Consider the following 17,292-nt stretch of genomic DNA (forward strand, 5'->3'; position numbering starts at 1 on the left):
ACTGTGTGACCCTGGTGAAGATGCTTAACCTTTCAAACCTTTCAACCTAGACTAAGACTCTTAGTTGCTGAGAAGGTGCTAACCTTCATTGATAGAGGCAGTTTCCTCATCCAGAATTTCCCTACACAAAGAAATCACAGATCCAGTCTCTGTCCAGTTTCATTCCCTATTGATTAACACAATTCTGGAAGACCATGTGCAAACCTATGGAGAGAGTTCATTATAGGGGAATAGAGGAAGTATATCTACCTGCAGGGATGAAATCACAGGCCCTAAAGTCTTGAAGGTTTGTTTCCTTAATATTTGAATTTTTAAAATGTGCTATGAACCATGTTGCAAGCAATATAAGCTTTCTTTTGGTTTTAAATGACATAAATCAATGCTGTTTGGTATAAAAAAGATTATTGAATCACTATCATAGGACCTAGAAATCTTCTAATCCAATTCCTTTACTTAAAGGGTGGGAAGACTGATGCTCAGGTTGAGGGAATTGCCCAAGGTGGCACAGACAAGAAGCTTTGCCTCCAAATCCAATGTTCCTGCTATAACACCAGAAATTGACATTTGGTATCTTTGGTTGGTGCTCTCATATCTCCCATGCCACCCTCTGTGAGGACTTATATAAGAATATTGCCAGAAGAAAATACCCCTCCTCCTCCCCTCCAAAAATGTAGCTTGCATCCCAAGAGCTATTTTGGTGCCACTGCTACCTTTTACTCCTTCCGTTCTCCATTCTGTTATTCCGTTGTGTGTGAAGAGTTGGAAGTGCCTTTCTGTTCTTCTCTGGTGGCTAGTATTATGACATAACATTTTAAAAAATACATTTTATTTATATATTTTTCATTTCACTATAGTTGCCCCTGTATCCCTCTCTCTCCCAGAGAGCTATCCCATATAAAAGTAATATTTCTAAAGACAAAGAAAAATAAGAGGAAAATGAGCATAACTGATCATTGTATTGAAAAAGTCTGAAAATATATGCATGGTACAGTGTTTGTGGACTTACCACCTCTGTAAAGGGACTTTTCTTTATAATTTTGAATGTAAACGTGAATATGAACATTTGCTTTTGATTTTCTGGTTCTTTCCATTTACATTCTTGTAATCACTGTGCACATTATTTTCTTGGTTCTGCTTATTTCACTCTGCATCAATTAACGTAAATCTTTCTGTGCTTCTCTGTATTCATCACATTTGCCATTTCCTACAACACAGTAAGATTCCATTATATTCGTATAGCCCAATTTGTTTAGCCATTCCCTTGCTGATGGCCATCTGCTTTTTTTTTCCCTCCCAATTCTTTGCTCCCACAAAAAAGAGCAGCTATAAATAGCTTGGTGTGTATGGGGACTTTCTTTTTATCAGTGACCTCCTTGGTAATATAACCTCCAATGGAATCTCCAAGTCAAAAGATATGGGCAATTCAGTCACTTTTCTTTCATAATTCTACATTGTTTTCCAAAATAGTTGACCTGATTTCACAGCTCCACCAATAATTCAATATTGTGCCTATCTTCCCACAACCCCTCCAATATTGACTGTCTTCATCTTTTATCATCTTTATGGCATAACTTTTTGACAAAATTAGGAGACTTATTAAAGATTCTTACACAGGGAAATGTGATGTCTCTTACTCTTTTATAAAATGGGCATCATAAGATCACCTGTGCTTATTTGTCTTGTATTCTGAATTAGAAAAGTGCTATTTTGATAGAAGTTATTTATCTAGGACCATTGATGGCACAAGATAGATTATGGCATAAAGAATTTTGTTGCTTTTTGCTTTTATCTTTTGGGGAAAAAGGAAAAAAATCAGTATGGTTTAGAGTGGAAGAATGAAGGAAGAGAAAGAACACTATTTAATGAGGTACCTTTGAGAAGCATCATTTAAAGAGTCTTCAGAAGTATGGAGGGGTACAGAAGTATATTGCATGCTGTTGTTTTCTGCAACTCCAAATCAATATATTAGATTGAGACTCCCATTTTGCCAGTCTAAAGACACTTTGCAGAATTACAAAGTGTGTGCACAGAGGGATGGATCACTTTCTTTCAGTTGCCAACAAAAGGCAGCATCCTTTATCATATTGCCTAACACAACACTTGACAGGTCAGAGACAAACTGGGAGTTTGGTAGAATGGAATACAATACCTTATTCAATTAGCCGCAGAATGAAAGATGGGGAGGCAGAAATGTTTAGTGTCTTATGAGACTGCTGGGAGATAAGTGCTGAGCTCTTTTCTCTGAGTTTTGATCCTGTATTAATTTTAAGATTTCCTTAATTGGCTTAAAAACCAATCAGCACATGGTGGATTTTCTTTAGTAGTAGAATAATTTAAATGAGCTTAGTATATCCTCCAGTTGACTTCCTAGTTGTGTCAGTGATTTTTGCCGACCACAGGAAAATGTATAACAAATGTGAGATGAGAGTACCTTGTCAGACAGGGAGCACTTTATGTGGGTAGCCTGAGACAGGAGCAGGAGAGACCCAGTGCACTAACAGGCCTGCTCACATGATCTGCCTACCGTACTGACAGTTCTTTTCTTTGTTCTCCTTGCCGACCCACTTTTCTGCCAGTGATTTGTGACACATTTTGTGGTAGATCAAATGAGTCCCTGACACCTGATTGCCTAGTGGTGCTTGTTTACAGTTGCCTTCCAAAGACTGCTAGACTAGTTGGAAGGCTTAATGTGCTGCAATTACATTTGCATCTGCTTTGTGATGCGAATGTGAGGAGTTTGTCCCTACCGGTGAATCTTATCCTGTAACTCATGCTGTCATTGACCATATAGCACCTAAAGAAGGCAAGGTGTGGAAAGGTAAACTAATATATTAGTTTCTCCTGCTGCCTGTTATTTACTATTTATTAAGTAAGTTGACTCCTGATTTCCCTGGCTTTCTTTTGTTTGCCCAGATTTCTACTAGGAGAAATAAAGTCTTAATATAAGTATTGTAGCTTGAAGGAAACTTGGGAGGGGGGCGGGGGAAGGAAAGCAAATACCAATCAATCTGCATTGGTTCAACAGCCTTAGAGTGTGCCTTTCTCACAAATGCTAATGAATAATTAAGTATAACCAAACACAATCTGCTGGTGGTATACAGTGTTATTCACACTCACTAATAAATAATTCCCTTTGGCTTTTATACAGCATCTCTAAGAACTGACTTCTGAGACTCAGAGATTGGCTATTTGTCAGTGTCCTTGGGGCATTATGAGCCAAAGCTCAACTTTGCTGCGTATGTTAGAGATGCACTCCTTCTAAGTTCTGATTCCATTTGGAACGATGCCTTTTTATCTGCCCCAGCTCTTCCTGTGCAGAATACTTGAGCAAGGAAGGAAGCCCTGTTCTAAAATTTCTGAACCAATCAAAGTTCTTGATCTTATATGTGATGCCTAATGCCAAATTCACAAGCATGATGGAATGAAAGGGAGGGTGCTGGAGGTCTGTGCAAAAAAAAAAAAAAATAGTTTCTGTTCTTTCAACATGTAGACTGATAGACTATTTGGGATAGAAGAGACCTTAGAAATCATTGTTTCTCTGCTATCATATAGATATATAGGTGAATTAGTTGGTAGACAACTCATTGTGCATTTGTTGATGATTTGGTAGAGAATTTAAATTCATTAGGGAAAATCTAAAATTTTATTAATCTTAGTGGTGTTCCTCTAGTCTCTGCTTGTGCTGTAAGCCCTGTAACTTTTCTTCTATATAGTTTTCTAGATTGCAAGGCTGCTTATGCAAAATAATTATATTTTGATATGTAGGGATTTATGCTCTGTACATATGTCCTACGTATTCATGCAGGGCTGTTTATTTTTCCCTGATGATGATGATGATGATGATGATGATGATGATGAAACAAACTCTACTGGAAGGCACTCAGCATCACAACAAAATTGTTGTCCACACTTACTCGGATATAACATTGACTTATGAAATTTTAAGAACAATGTTTTTAATAGACATCACCATAGTACATGGTCATAATCTCCAAATTATATGAAAGGACAAGATCACAAAATATAGAGATAGAACAGAAGATTTTGAAATCATTTGGAAAAAGGATCATTTCTGTATCCTCTCTGACTCTGCAGTAATCCCTAAAATTCTTATCCAGTTACAAAGCAAACAAAAAAACCCCCAGCTGCTTGTTTAATCCACCTACATGATAGCCTACCAGACATTAAATAACAATAGTAAAAAAGCAGTTTTACCTAGAACCATTTTGTATCTGAACTTTTTTCCTTTCATGACCACACATTTCTCCCCAAAATAATTCCTATCTTTTTAATGCCAATCTAGAATGATGATGTCGTATGACTCTGAGAGATGGAATGGTACAGTCTGTGAAGAATTAAAACTGAATACCACTCAAGGGGCAGTGGAGAGGTGAAGGAGGGATGTGAGCAAGCTGGATTATATAATAATAAGGATTCATGAAGAACTAGAGTAAGGATGTCATCAAAGAAATCTATGAATGAAAATGATCACTTGCCAAAATGAGGGATAGCTGTTGAGCAGTCTGTGTGCTCTCCTAGCATTCTTGAACTAGTGAAGAAGTATTCAAAAGGACCTGTTCTCCCATCTCCACCCCTCCCACCCCCGCTACCACTCCCAGCGTATATCAAAGAACTTAGGGGAGCTGGGACAGGAGTTACAGGAGCCACATTTTGCCCCTCTGTCAAAACATATGTTCTATATTTTATGGGCTTTAAGTAAAAGGTTTTTTTTAAATTAATTTATTTTTAGTTTTCAACAATCGCTTTTATAAGATTTTGAATTCTAAATTTCCACCGCCCTCCACTCTCCCTATTCCAAGATGGCATGCAATCTGATATAGGCTATACATGTGTGATCATATTAAGCTTATTTCCATATTAGTCATGTTATAAAAGAAGAATCAGAACAAAAAGGAAAAACAATGAGAAAGAAAAAACAAAAACAGCAACAAAAAAGAGAGAAAAAGTGTGCTTCCATCTGCATTCAGACTCCATAGTTCTTTCTTTGTATGTGGACAGCGTTTTCCATCATGAGTCTTTTGGAATTGCCTTAGATCATTGCATTGCTGAGAAGAGCTAAGTCTAACAAAGTCAGTCATCATACAGTGTTGTTGTTTCTATATACAGTGTTTTCCTGTTTCTGCTCACTTACTTCTGCATTGGTTCATGCAAGTCTTTCAGATGTTTCTGAAGTCTGCATGCTCACCATTTCTTATGGAACAATAATATTTCATTACATTCATGTACTACAACTTGTTCAGCCCATTCCCCACTTGATGGGCATCCCTTCAATTTCAAATTCTTTGCCACCACAAGAAAGGGCTGCTCTAAATATTTTTCTACATGTAGGTCCTTTTCCTTTTTTTATGATCACTTTGGGATACAGAAATAGTAATGATATTTTTGGATCAAAGGATATGCACAGTTTTATGGTCCTTTGGGCGTAGTTCTAGATTATTCTCCAGAATGGTTGGATCAGTTCACAACTCTACCAACAATGCATCAGTGTTCCAGTTTTCCCACATCATCTCAGACATTTATTGTTTTCCTGTTTTGTCATGTTAGCCAGTCTGATAAGTGTGATGTGGTACTTCAGAGGTATTTTAACTTGCATTCATCCAATCAGTAACGATCTGGAGCATTTTTTATATGACCACAGAGAACTTTAATATCTGAAAACTGCCTGTCCATATCTTTTGACCATTTAACAATTGGGGAATGACTTGTATTCTTATAGATTTGACTCAATTCTCTATATATTTTAGAAATGAGGCCTTTTTCAGAGACGTTGGCTATAAAAATTGTTTTCCAACTTTCTGCTTCCCTTTTAAGCTTGGTTGCATTAGCTTTGTGCAAAAACTTTTTAAATTTAATGTAATCAAAAGTATCCATTTTGCATTTCATAATGTTCTCTCTCTCTCTCTCTCTCTCTTGTTTGGTCATAAATTATTCCCTTCTTCATAGATCTGACAGGCAAACTATTTCTTGCTCTCCTAATTTGTTTATAGTTTTACCCTTTATAGCTAAATTGTGTATCCATTTTGACTTTATTTTGGTATACAGTGTAAGATGTTGGTCTAGCTTAGTTTCTGCCATACTGTTTCCAGTTTTCCCAGAAGTTTTTGTCAGATAGTGAGTTCTTATCCCAGAAGCTTGAGTCTTTGGGTTTATCAAACAGTAGATTACTATAGTCATTGACTACTGTGTCTCATGTGCCTAACCTATTCCACTGATCCACCTTAACCAAAATTTTTTAAAAAGGTTAACCTACAAGCCAGAAGAACAGCCTTAACATACTCTTTTATTGATGATTTGATTTATACTAGCAATAGATTGTCTCCCAGTATTTATAAATTGAATTGTGTATAGCCTTATTCATGTAAAATCAGAGATTTAAATCTTGGCTATTGGTTTTTTTACCCCCAACTTTGAACTTTTAGATCTCAAAATGGATATGTTGAATTAAAACTTGATTTTTAAGAGTCGTCCTGATTTGTTCTTCCCATTCTCTTCCCAATCTGTTCCTCACATTCTCTACCCTACAAAACTAAAATGAAATACAAACCTATTGTTGATGGCTCCAGAGTAATTCTAGTGTGACAACAAACAGTATAAACAGTGCAAGATTTTGTCTTGCCAAGACAGAATCAAGCTGCCCACAATTATTTTAATTAATTAATTAAATCTAATTAGTTTAATCAATTTCAATTATTTTAATTAAATCTAATTAGTTTAATTAATTTCAATTAATTTGATCTCCTGTGAAATGCTAAATTAAGTTTATAGTTATAATAAACCTGTACTCTTAAGGTTTCAAAATGTGTTCAAGTAAAGCTCACCTAGATGTGGCCTGCATGTTATGCAAATGGTACATGGAAGGTTTTCTGGGTGGTCAACTTCTTTTAACCAGGACCTAAATTTGGTCCTTGATCAAAATAATCCGTTCTGATGAGGTTGGGGAAAGTGTGACTGTGTAATGAGATTTATAGCTCCTGTTCTAGAAACTTACACAATTTTTGCTGATTTGAATATTCTCTCCCAAGTGTTAGATCTCTGTTGCTCCCTTCACATGTCACTAAAATGCTTGCAGGGATTTTTCTGTTCCCAGGAGAACCCATAATCTGGCTGTAACTCTTACTTTTTTAGTGTTCAGTGCCATTTTCAGTTTGTGTCTTTCCTAATTACTGTAAATCCTCCTGGGTGCCCACATACAAGGGGACTGTCGCCTTTGGGGTGAAAGGCAGCCAGCCCTTGTTTTCAAGCCTTGAGATCATGCCCACTGTGGTTCTTTAAAAGTGTCTTTTTAGGAAAGACCCTGACCAGTTGTTTTCCCAAACTGTAAAATGTAATGATTTCTCTATACTGTCCCAATTTTCCTGGTCTGTAAGCTACCCACTCTCATTTATAGCTAGACTTTATGCATTATATCTCCTGCTTCCCATCTGACTCTCCTCACAGGGATGTTATTTTCATCCAAAAGCTACCTAAGCATTCTTTATAGTCCTTCCTTTTTGTTACTGTGCAGTATTCAGCTTGGGTCTGCTTTCACCCCATTAATTTAGTTCACATTCTGGGCACACCTTGTTTTGTGTGCACTACCTATACTTATGAAAAAATGCATGCATATTGAATTTTTAAAATATGTATCATGGAAATTTCATGTTTAAAAGTTCCCTCTCGAATCCTTTTAAAATCCCTTTATAAAAAAAATCACACTCTAGTTTATTCATTTGGTGAGTTTGTATGCTTATCTGTTGGATTTTTAAAAGTAAAACACATGTGTTTTGTGTGTGTGTTTTATTGAAAGGGGTTTTAAGATGGACCTGACCTACTCACAGGAAATCAGCACAGGCATCAGCATGGGTAGGTCACCTGCAGGATCCAAGGTCTTGAGAATGCCTGTGAAAGAGTTTTAAGAGGTTGAGAGTATAACATCTCACTTTCTCATGTTTAGAACTAGAAGGACCTTTAAATGTCAACAGGTTCAACCCTTTATTTCACCGATGAGGAAACAGACTCTCTGAGAAGTGAAGTGACTTGCTCAGGGTGAGACAGCCTTTAAGTATCAGAGGCAGGATTCAAACCCTTTCTTCCCTAATTTCAAATTCTATCCTTCCCCTTCTCCTCCTCCTCCTCAGCATCATCATCAGAAGGGAAGACAAATCCTCATAGCAAAACATTTCTGCTCATCTTCATTTTTTTTTTTTTGCCATTTTCTCAACAACTTGCTGACAATTTGTTAATACAGTTGTCTGTATAGCTTCCTAAATTTGAAGTAAGAAATGGAGGAGTAGCAGCAGGGATCTGAAAGAATGGACTTTGAAGACAGCTGAATGGTCCCAATAAAAAGGGACTTCAGGGAGAAAACCCAGTTCTTTTCCTAGTTAACAGTGCCGACTTGTTCCTATTGGTACTTATGTGTGCAGTGTGAGTTAGAAGAAGTAATTATTTTTAGCCCACTGACTATGACCAAGATTAATAGCTCCTGAAAGGCCTGTAATGAAAGCCTGACCCAACTGGCTTCTACATTATTCTTTATTTATCCTGCTCTCATCTCTATCACCTTTGGGCAATAGCAGAATGTCATTTATGTGATTATTGCCCCCTAGGAGGTGAAAGGTCTCCCTTAATGATGGGGAGGTATGATTGGCCTTCAGGTCTGAGAGACTTGGGCAGTTGATATGATACAAACAATACTGTGTGTGTGTGTATGTATGTGTGAGTGTTCATATATGTTTATGTGTAGAAGCCACAGTAACAACTTACCAGAACATGCTAGTGAGAAATAAGATGGTGCATGCAGTTGTGAAGTCAGTAGCCTTGGGATGTACTTGAAGGGTAGTAGAATTTACGAGAAGGGGTACGGCCAGCCATAGTTAGTATGTTTTCAGAGTGACCCAGAAAAAAAAGTTCTTGCTACCAGCATTCTTGGCACTGACAAATGGTTCAACACTAGAGACTGATATAATTGTATTAGTGGAAATGACAAAACAATAGGCATTAATATCTGCTTTCCTGTTGTACCTTTCCATCTGACTTGCTGTTAAAACTTTCCATATATATTGTCTCCTCCATTAGAATATGGGCTTTCATCGTCTAACTTTTCAGGCTGTAACCCCAGCATTTAGCACAGTGCTTGGTATAAAATACACTTAAAATTCTTCATTCATTCGTACTTTCTCCTAGAAATAAATTTTTTGTTGGGCTTGGTCTGGCTTCCCGTGGAATTGGCTCCCTTTTCATGCTGTAGTTTTAAGAACCCCTTAAACCTTCCTCATCCCATCTCGTTGCTCATGATAGCACTCTTTCCTTTTTATTTGGGCCACTGGCCAGCTGACCAGGGTGATTATGTTGGACAGGTTCCTTATAATACTGTGGGTTGCAAATCATTATTAACTTGTCAATTAAAAGATTCTAATATTGATGATTATTTTTCATTACTTGTTTAAACTGAGTAATGGTATTGGGGGTGTGGGGAGGGGGAAATCTGATGCCTGTTTCCTTCACAGCCTTCATTAGCATTAGTGAAGTTAACTAAGATACAGAGCTTTTCTGTGAGATTTTTGTTCCCTTGCATTTCTTTTCATCTAAATTGAAGAATGGTAGGTTCTTGTCTTGTGTTCAGTAAGTAAAAGTCCACTCAGCTGGAAAACGTAACAATGTGCTCTCTGTGTACCCGGAGAGTTTGAATGCTTTTCATTACACACTAGTTGCTGTTTAACTACAATAAAATTGTGACCAAAGGAGACAAACTTTGAAAGGATAAGTGACAGGGCTGTTAATCTGAAAACAAGTTTTGTATAAGTGTTGTTTTTGGCTGGCAGGTATATAGATAAAAGTCACTAATGTGACTTTTAAAACTAAAGCAGAGTAAAGTCCATGTTCTTAACTTGTTAAAATTATGTCACTGGACATTAAAAAAAACCCCAGATAATCATTTAATTTTTAAAAGGACATTTGCACATACATCTGAACTAATACTAGAAACCTGCAGAGACTGTGCTCCTTCCATCCCTAAGTTTCTCATTCAATACATACATATGCAGTCTGGACTAGCACGTTGTCTGAGACAAAAGGCTCTCATGTCCTTTTCTAAACCCAAACTTGAAGACCTCTCATCTCACTGCCTGTGAAAGACTGTTATTGCTGTCAGGTCCTGCATGTGACAGGACAGCCTTCTAAGGGGCTGCCTTTAATCCAGGAACAAACAAAAGGAAGTTTCTCCATCACATTCACAATCCCTCAAGACACAGACAAATGCTGAATTCACCTTTCCATTTGAAGTGGATTCTCTTCTGGGTTGGTTTCTCTTTCTACCTAGAGAGTACCTACCCTTGGACATAACAAGTCATTTAAAATTTCATTTTCCTAGAGGAAAGGGCTCTTTATTTGTTTCCCTCCCCCCCTTTCCCAATTAGCTTCAAGTATAAGACATTTCATAGCAATGTTTCTCCTTTCTTTTTCTATTTACAAGTATACTTCATTGTTATGAAACCTTGATATAAAGACAGTTCCTGTCATAGAATTTTTAAATCTGGGAACTGAGTATTTACTTGACAAAATTTGTTATATGATTGCTTCTTTACACTTGATGTAGTGCTGAAAATGTAAAAATAACGCAAGCTACTTAATGTTCATTTCTTTGTGATTAGGTATTATTTTATCTGGAAATATTGTTAATTTCCTTTACTTTTATGATTTCAAAATGTTTATTGTAGTCTTGAGCTTAATTTGGGGGAATCTAAATTTTACTTCCAGATATCACAGATTTCATAGTAAAAGTCACTGGGAAAATGGGAATCAATGTCCAGATAATTAATTTTAAGGTAATTTTTCATGAATGTACAAATTTATCTTGATCAGAGTCTTTCTCATGTATTCTAGCCCACAATGATTTCTCTTTTGCCTGAACTTTTAGCATTTTTTCTTTCTCCATATAGGTTCAAATAAGATAATATAACTTTCTAAATCTTAAAGCATTATATAGATATAGGTTATCGTACAATTGGGAAATTGCAGATGGGTTTATGTTGTGCCCTAATTTGCTTGGTGTTTTGCTCTCCCAGCTGGGTTTTGAGATCTTTGAACCCTAAGGGTCAGAGGCCAGGGGTGAGAAACCTGCGGCCTCAAGGCCACATGTGGCCCTCTAGGTCCTCAAGTGTGGCTCTTTGAATCCGAACTTCACAGAACAAATTCCTTTAATAAAAGGATTTGTTCTGTAAAACTTGGACTCAGTCAAAAGGCTGCACCCAAGGACCTAGAAGGCCACATGTGGCCTTGAGATTGCAGATTCCCCAGATGCTAGGCCAAGAATTCCTGACCTTTTTTTTGTTCTGTCCTGTACTTCTTTGGCAGTCTGATGAAGCCTATGCATCTTTTCTCAGAATGGTGTTTCTGTATGCAGAATATAAAATACATAGGATTGCAAAGGAAACCAATTATACTGAAATTGAGTTATAAATTTTTTTTAAAAAGCTCATGGACCTCACATTAAAAACTTTTCATCTAAGCCAGCCTCCTTTTTGACCAAGTCTCAAAAAAGATTAACCAACATGCCTAAAGTCACAGAGGTAGTTCATAGGAGAGCTGTCACCTGAATACAGGTCTTTTGACTACAAATCCAGTACTCTATGCTATACTATTGATAGTGCCTTTTCTTAAGGCTTCTCCTGTATTCTTCTAGTGTCTGTTATATCTGGTAACAAAGTAAGGTTTCAGTAAATATTTTTTAATTGATTCTGTAAAGAGAGGTGCACTTGTGGAATTTACATTTAGATGAACCTTTAACATGTTTTCTTAAGCTAGCACTGGATTGGTAGTAAGCATTGTTTATATAGTCAGAAACATTGGGGTGATGTAATTGGAGTCTGAAAATATGATGGATGCATACTCCATGCATCAAAAAAATTCATAACTTAATGAACTAATACAGATTATGACCTCTTCTTGGTAGACAGTATGGCTGTGGCTAAAAACAATGCCCAAAAAGTCACCTGGTAGCCATCCTTCACTGGTCAGCCTCTCTGGCCCCAAGTCAGTCACTGGGCCTTTGCCTAGAGAGTTTCTGATTTTGTAGGACTCGCTAGAAGTTACTCCCAGCATACTGTCAAAATCACCAAGAGCCCAATGTAATTCTAGACCACGAGTTGTTGAAATAGGGATTTAATAGAATATCATAAGTTCTTGTTTTTTTTAAAAATTTTATTCTAAAAAAATAAAACAAGCATTTTCATAACATACTAGAAAAGAAAAAAAGATGTTTGCCCATGAAACTACAATTCTATCATGTACAACTTGCTATTCCTTTTAATTATATAATAAAGTTATAATGTAACTTTTTCCTTTTTTTCTTCCTCTTCCCCCACCCACCCTAAAGTTCTTGTTTTAAAGAAAAATCTGTTTTCAAAATCACATAATCTACATTGTTTAAATGGCTTACAGTGTTATTGCACTGAATATGGAAGACTTAACTGATGATCCTCATCAATCAGTGAATAAGCTATTCATTAAGCAGGGCTAGGTGCCAGGCCCAACATTGGGCTCTGGGGATACAGAGAGAAAGGTGAAGCATATCTTATCCTCAGAGTTTAAATTCTTCTCTTTCAGATAAGAAGTACATATATAAATGTAGACAAAATATATATGCATCACAAGTACAAGATAATTTGGGGCAGTGGGCAGTTAGGGGAATCAGGAAAAGCCTCATGTAGAACTTGGGACTTGACCTGAGCTTTGAAGGAAACTAAGATTAGTTTTATCTTCTAAACTAAGGGATTCTAAGAGGTGCAGGACAGGAGGGATTGCATTCCAGATAGGAATCACTCCCTATGCAAAGACATGACAATGTGAGATGGAATGCCGTGTTAGAGGAACAAAAGAAGGCCAGTTTGGCAGGACTGCATAGTGTGTGAAAGAGAGCAATGGGTACCAGATCTGGAAAGGTAGGCTAGATCATGAAGTGCTTTAAATGCCAAACTGTTTTGTGTTTGATCTCAGAGGAAATAGGGAGACACTGGCAATTAGTGAGTGGGAGAGTGACATTTTTAAACCTGTGCTTAAGAAAAAGAACACTGACAGTTCTGTGGAGAACTGTGAACTGAAGAGAAGAGAGACAACTGAGGTGGGAAGGCCAGTTAGGAGTGCATTACAGTTCTCTAGGATGGAGGTGATGAGGTCCTGACCTGGGTGTGGCTTTGAGAGCAGAGAATGGGGGACAGATGGGAGAGATGCTGTGGAGGAAGAAATGACAGGACTTTGCCACTACTCGGATAATAACAATAATAATGATAGCAGTTATAGATAGCTTTTATGTAGTGTTTTTAAGTTTGTAGAATGCTTTTCATATATTATTTGAGCCTCATCACAGACTTGGGAGGGTTTGAAGAATGCTTCAGCAACCTTGGGAGATTGGTGTTATAATTGTCCATTTTACAGATAAGGTAACAAGCTAAGTGAGGTCATGTGAGTTGCCCAGGGTCACATAGATAGTGTCAGAAGCAGGATTCAAACTCAGGTGTTCTGTTATCCAAGTATAATGTTTGATTTACTAAACCACCAAGTGTCAGTGACAAGTTGAGAATGACTCTTAAGTAGCAAACCTGGGTGACTGGAAGGATGCGAATATCTTTGGCAGAAATAAGGAAGTTTGGAAGAATACTATGATTTGGGTAAAAGATAATGAGTTATGTTTTACATGTGTGTTGAATTTAAGATACCATACTAAACATCCTATTTAAAATGTCCCTTTGATAATTTAGTGACACCATGATATGGATGATCCAGGAAAAAGACTGAGGAGTCAGATGGATAGGAGACCTAGAAGAGAGAAAAGTTATCAAAATCCAGAGAAGAGAGAGTATCTAGGAAGAGAGATGGCTGATAGTATTTAATGTTGCAGAGAGGTTGAGATGGATGTGGATTTGGCACTTAAATTACTGGTAACTGGAGAGAACCGTTTCATTTGAATGATGAAATCTCAAGCCGAATTGCAAAGGGCTAAGAAGCAAGGAAGTCAAGGCCACTGGTCCCAGCTCTGTACTGTAGCCTACTTTAAGGTGAATTTGTCTAATGTCAATTAGCCTTAAGTGAGCCATCTTTCATATTTTAATAGGCTGTATCATTCTAATACTGCACAGTCTTCCTTCCTCAGAGGATGCCTGGCTCATATATGTAACAATACTGTCATTTTATCTAAATTCACCCTTTCTGTTGAAGAGACACTTTAATAGTTGCATGTATTCTGTAGTTATGCATTTCTGTGAGTGCTACAGACCCTAGCACACAGTGTTTAATAAATTATTGAACTTTGAAGAACCTTTGAGAAGCAGAGGCTTTATGTGACTGAGCAGCAGACATGAAAAAATGCTATCCTCTAGAGTATCTAACAGACAGAAATAGAGGCTTGATCAGACAATATAAGCACTGAGTGAATGATGGTGATATCATTAAATATTTACACCCACAGAGCATTCTGTTGGTGGGGAGGAGACTGTGTGTGGTTATTATCAGTTTGGTTTGTACCAAATGCTGAACACCTCCCTCTTTACATGGTTCCTTTAAAAAAAAAAATAAAGTAACAATCCATAGATATTCTTGGGAGCTCAACTCAAAATGATGCCTTCGGTTAACTAAGGGCAAGAATAAATATGTCAAGGAGCTGAGATTTCGCCTGGGTCTTCCTAGAGTCCAGATCCTGCCCCCTCTAACTACTGTGTCATGTGGAGTCTCTGGAAGATGGTGTATCTTTAATAAAAGTGAAATTGTATTTCATATTCTAGATAAACTCAAACAAATATTTGAGTAGTACAAATAGTTCATTTTTAAAAAGTTTGGTCCATTACTCAACTATTTTACATACAAGATTAATGAAAAGAGCATTGATTTCAATGTCAGAAGACTAGAGTTTGAATCCTCACTCTGTCATTTGCAAACTTTGTGATGCTGGACACTTAACTGCCCTGAGCCTCAGTTTTCTCACTTGTAATTTGAAGGGTTGAACTGCATGACCCCTAATATCCCTTCCAGCTTATAAATCTATAATTCTGCAACATAATTTTATCTGTTATGAAAAAATTTAAGTCAGAAATTGATTATCAGATTTTTTTAGAAGAAACTAAGTTCGTCCATAGAATTTAAGTTTCTTAAAGTAAGGACCTTTGCATTTTTGTGTTTTTAGCCTTAGAATCTAGCATAGCACTTTATATATAGTAAGGCGTTCACTAAATGCGTCTTGAATTTTGATTTAAACTGACTATATGACTTGTTTATTTTTCTTGTGATGCTGTTCTAAAATGGGATACGTTGAATTTTAATTTTTTTGCATTTTATTTATTTTTGTTCTGAACTTAAACACTAAAGTGAATACTTCTGTATACATTGTAGAGCAGAAGTAGGGGGTTGTGCATAAAACTGCAATTTTCTACTATGCCACACTTCTGTTTCCTTTCATGTATAAAATAACTTCAACGTATAATGTTTAAAGCTATTCTGATTGTGATTCTTTGTGGCCTTTTTTTCCCTATTCTCTCTTTTTTTTGCAGGGGATGGGATAGGGAAGAAGAGAATGGTGTCCCCATACTGATCTCCTCTCTTCTAAGGAAACAAAACCCTTCCAATAAATTAATAGTTAAGCAAAACAAATTCTATACCACATTAGTGCTATTCATTCTGTCAGAAGGTGACTAGTATGCTTCACCTAGACCACTGATTGGCCATATCATTGATCAAAGTTCTAAGTTTCCTTGATCAATCTTTCAGTGTTGTTTTCCTTTATGCTATTGTTCTTCTATTAATTGTTTTCCTGGTTCTGCTTACCATATTGCATCAATTTGGACAAATTTTCCCTGTTTCTCTGAAATTATCCCTTTCATCATTTCTTATGGCACAATAATATTCCATTACATCCACATACTAGAATTTGTTTTGCTATTTGTCATTTGATTGATACTTTCTTAATTTCTAGTTCTTTGCCACTAGAAAAAGAGCAGCTATAAATATTTTTGTAAACACAAGTCCTTTTTTCCTTTCTTTGCTCTCTTTGGGATATAGTGGTAATCACTACTATTCACTTGTTGGATTAATAATGTTTAGACTCTTTGGGTATAAGTTCCATATTGCTTTCCAGAATGGCTGGACCAATTTACAGCTCCACTAACAGTATACTAGTATGCCTCTTTTCCTGTAGACCCTGTAACATTTATCATTTTTCTTTTTTGTCATCTTTTCTAATCAAATGGATATGAGGTAGAATCTCAGATTTGTTTTGCTTCAGTTTTCATTTCTCTAATTATTACAGATTTAGAGCATTCAGATGGGTGTTGGTAGCTTGGATTTTTTCCTTTGAAAATTGCCTGTTCAAATTCTTTGACCATTTGTCTATTGAGCAAATGGCTTTTGGTCTTATAAAGTTGAATCAGTTCCTTACACATCTTAAAAATGAGACCTTGCTGCAAAGATTTTTTTTTCTCCAAGTAATTATTTGCTTTCCAATTTTAACCACATTGGTTGTGTTGATGCAAAAACTTTTTAAGTTTACTTAATGAAAATTGTCCCCTTCTGTGATTCTCTCTATTTCTTGATTGATCATGAAATGTTCCCCAGTCAATAGTTTTGAGAGGTAATTTCTTCCTTGTTCCTCTAATTTGTATTAAATGTAAACTTTTATATCAAAGTCCTGTTGGAATTCCTTAATAACAATTTATTAAATTAACATGATACAAAAATTGTTGAGCTTTGTCTTGGTTTTATAGTGAAGAATTGAAAGATAAATATCAGGAGATTGTATATGTGAATAGTCAAGAATTTCACATCACTTTCAGATACAGATATTATGACAGATAGATTGGATGTATTTTCCTCAGCACTTTTTGAAATTTGTCTTGAAGTGATAACATTTTTAGATTTAATGATACCAGGTTATTTAAATGAATTTTGCCATTGAGCATAAAATATAATTAAATAAGAATAGGAAACAATTTATCTTTGTTAAGTTTCATTTTACTTGCATTTTTCAATACAATTGAAAAAATTTAGCTCAAAAATTTTGATTTAAAAAATTCTCCAAGTTCATAAACTATATATCAGTATATGTGTATACAGCTACATACATATGTGTGTGTGTGTGTGTGTGTGTGTGTGTGTGCATAAATCTCTCCCAATTACGGTATTAAGTCCTTGATAGCAGGGACTGTCATGATTTTTCTTTTTATCACTAGTGTTTAGCATATAGTAAATGCTTAATAAATGCTTTTTCATTCATTCATTCATTTATTCATTTATCATGGTGTACAGGTG

General features: G+C 36.3%; 1 protein-coding gene across 12 annotated transcripts in view; it reads left to right on the forward strand.

Moving 5' to 3' along the window:
* Positions 1-17,292, forward strand: part of FTO (FTO alpha-ketoglutarate dependent dioxygenase) — a 417,587-nt gene that overhangs the window by 57,796 nt on the left and 342,499 nt on the right. The window lies entirely within an intron of this gene.

The sequence above is a fragment of the Notamacropus eugenii genome, chromosome 1, assembly GCF_028372415.1.
Source record: "Notamacropus eugenii isolate mMacEug1 chromosome 1, mMacEug1.pri_v2, whole genome shotgun sequence".
Classification (NCBI taxonomy): domain Eukaryota; kingdom Metazoa; phylum Chordata; class Mammalia; order Diprotodontia; family Macropodidae; genus Notamacropus; species Notamacropus eugenii.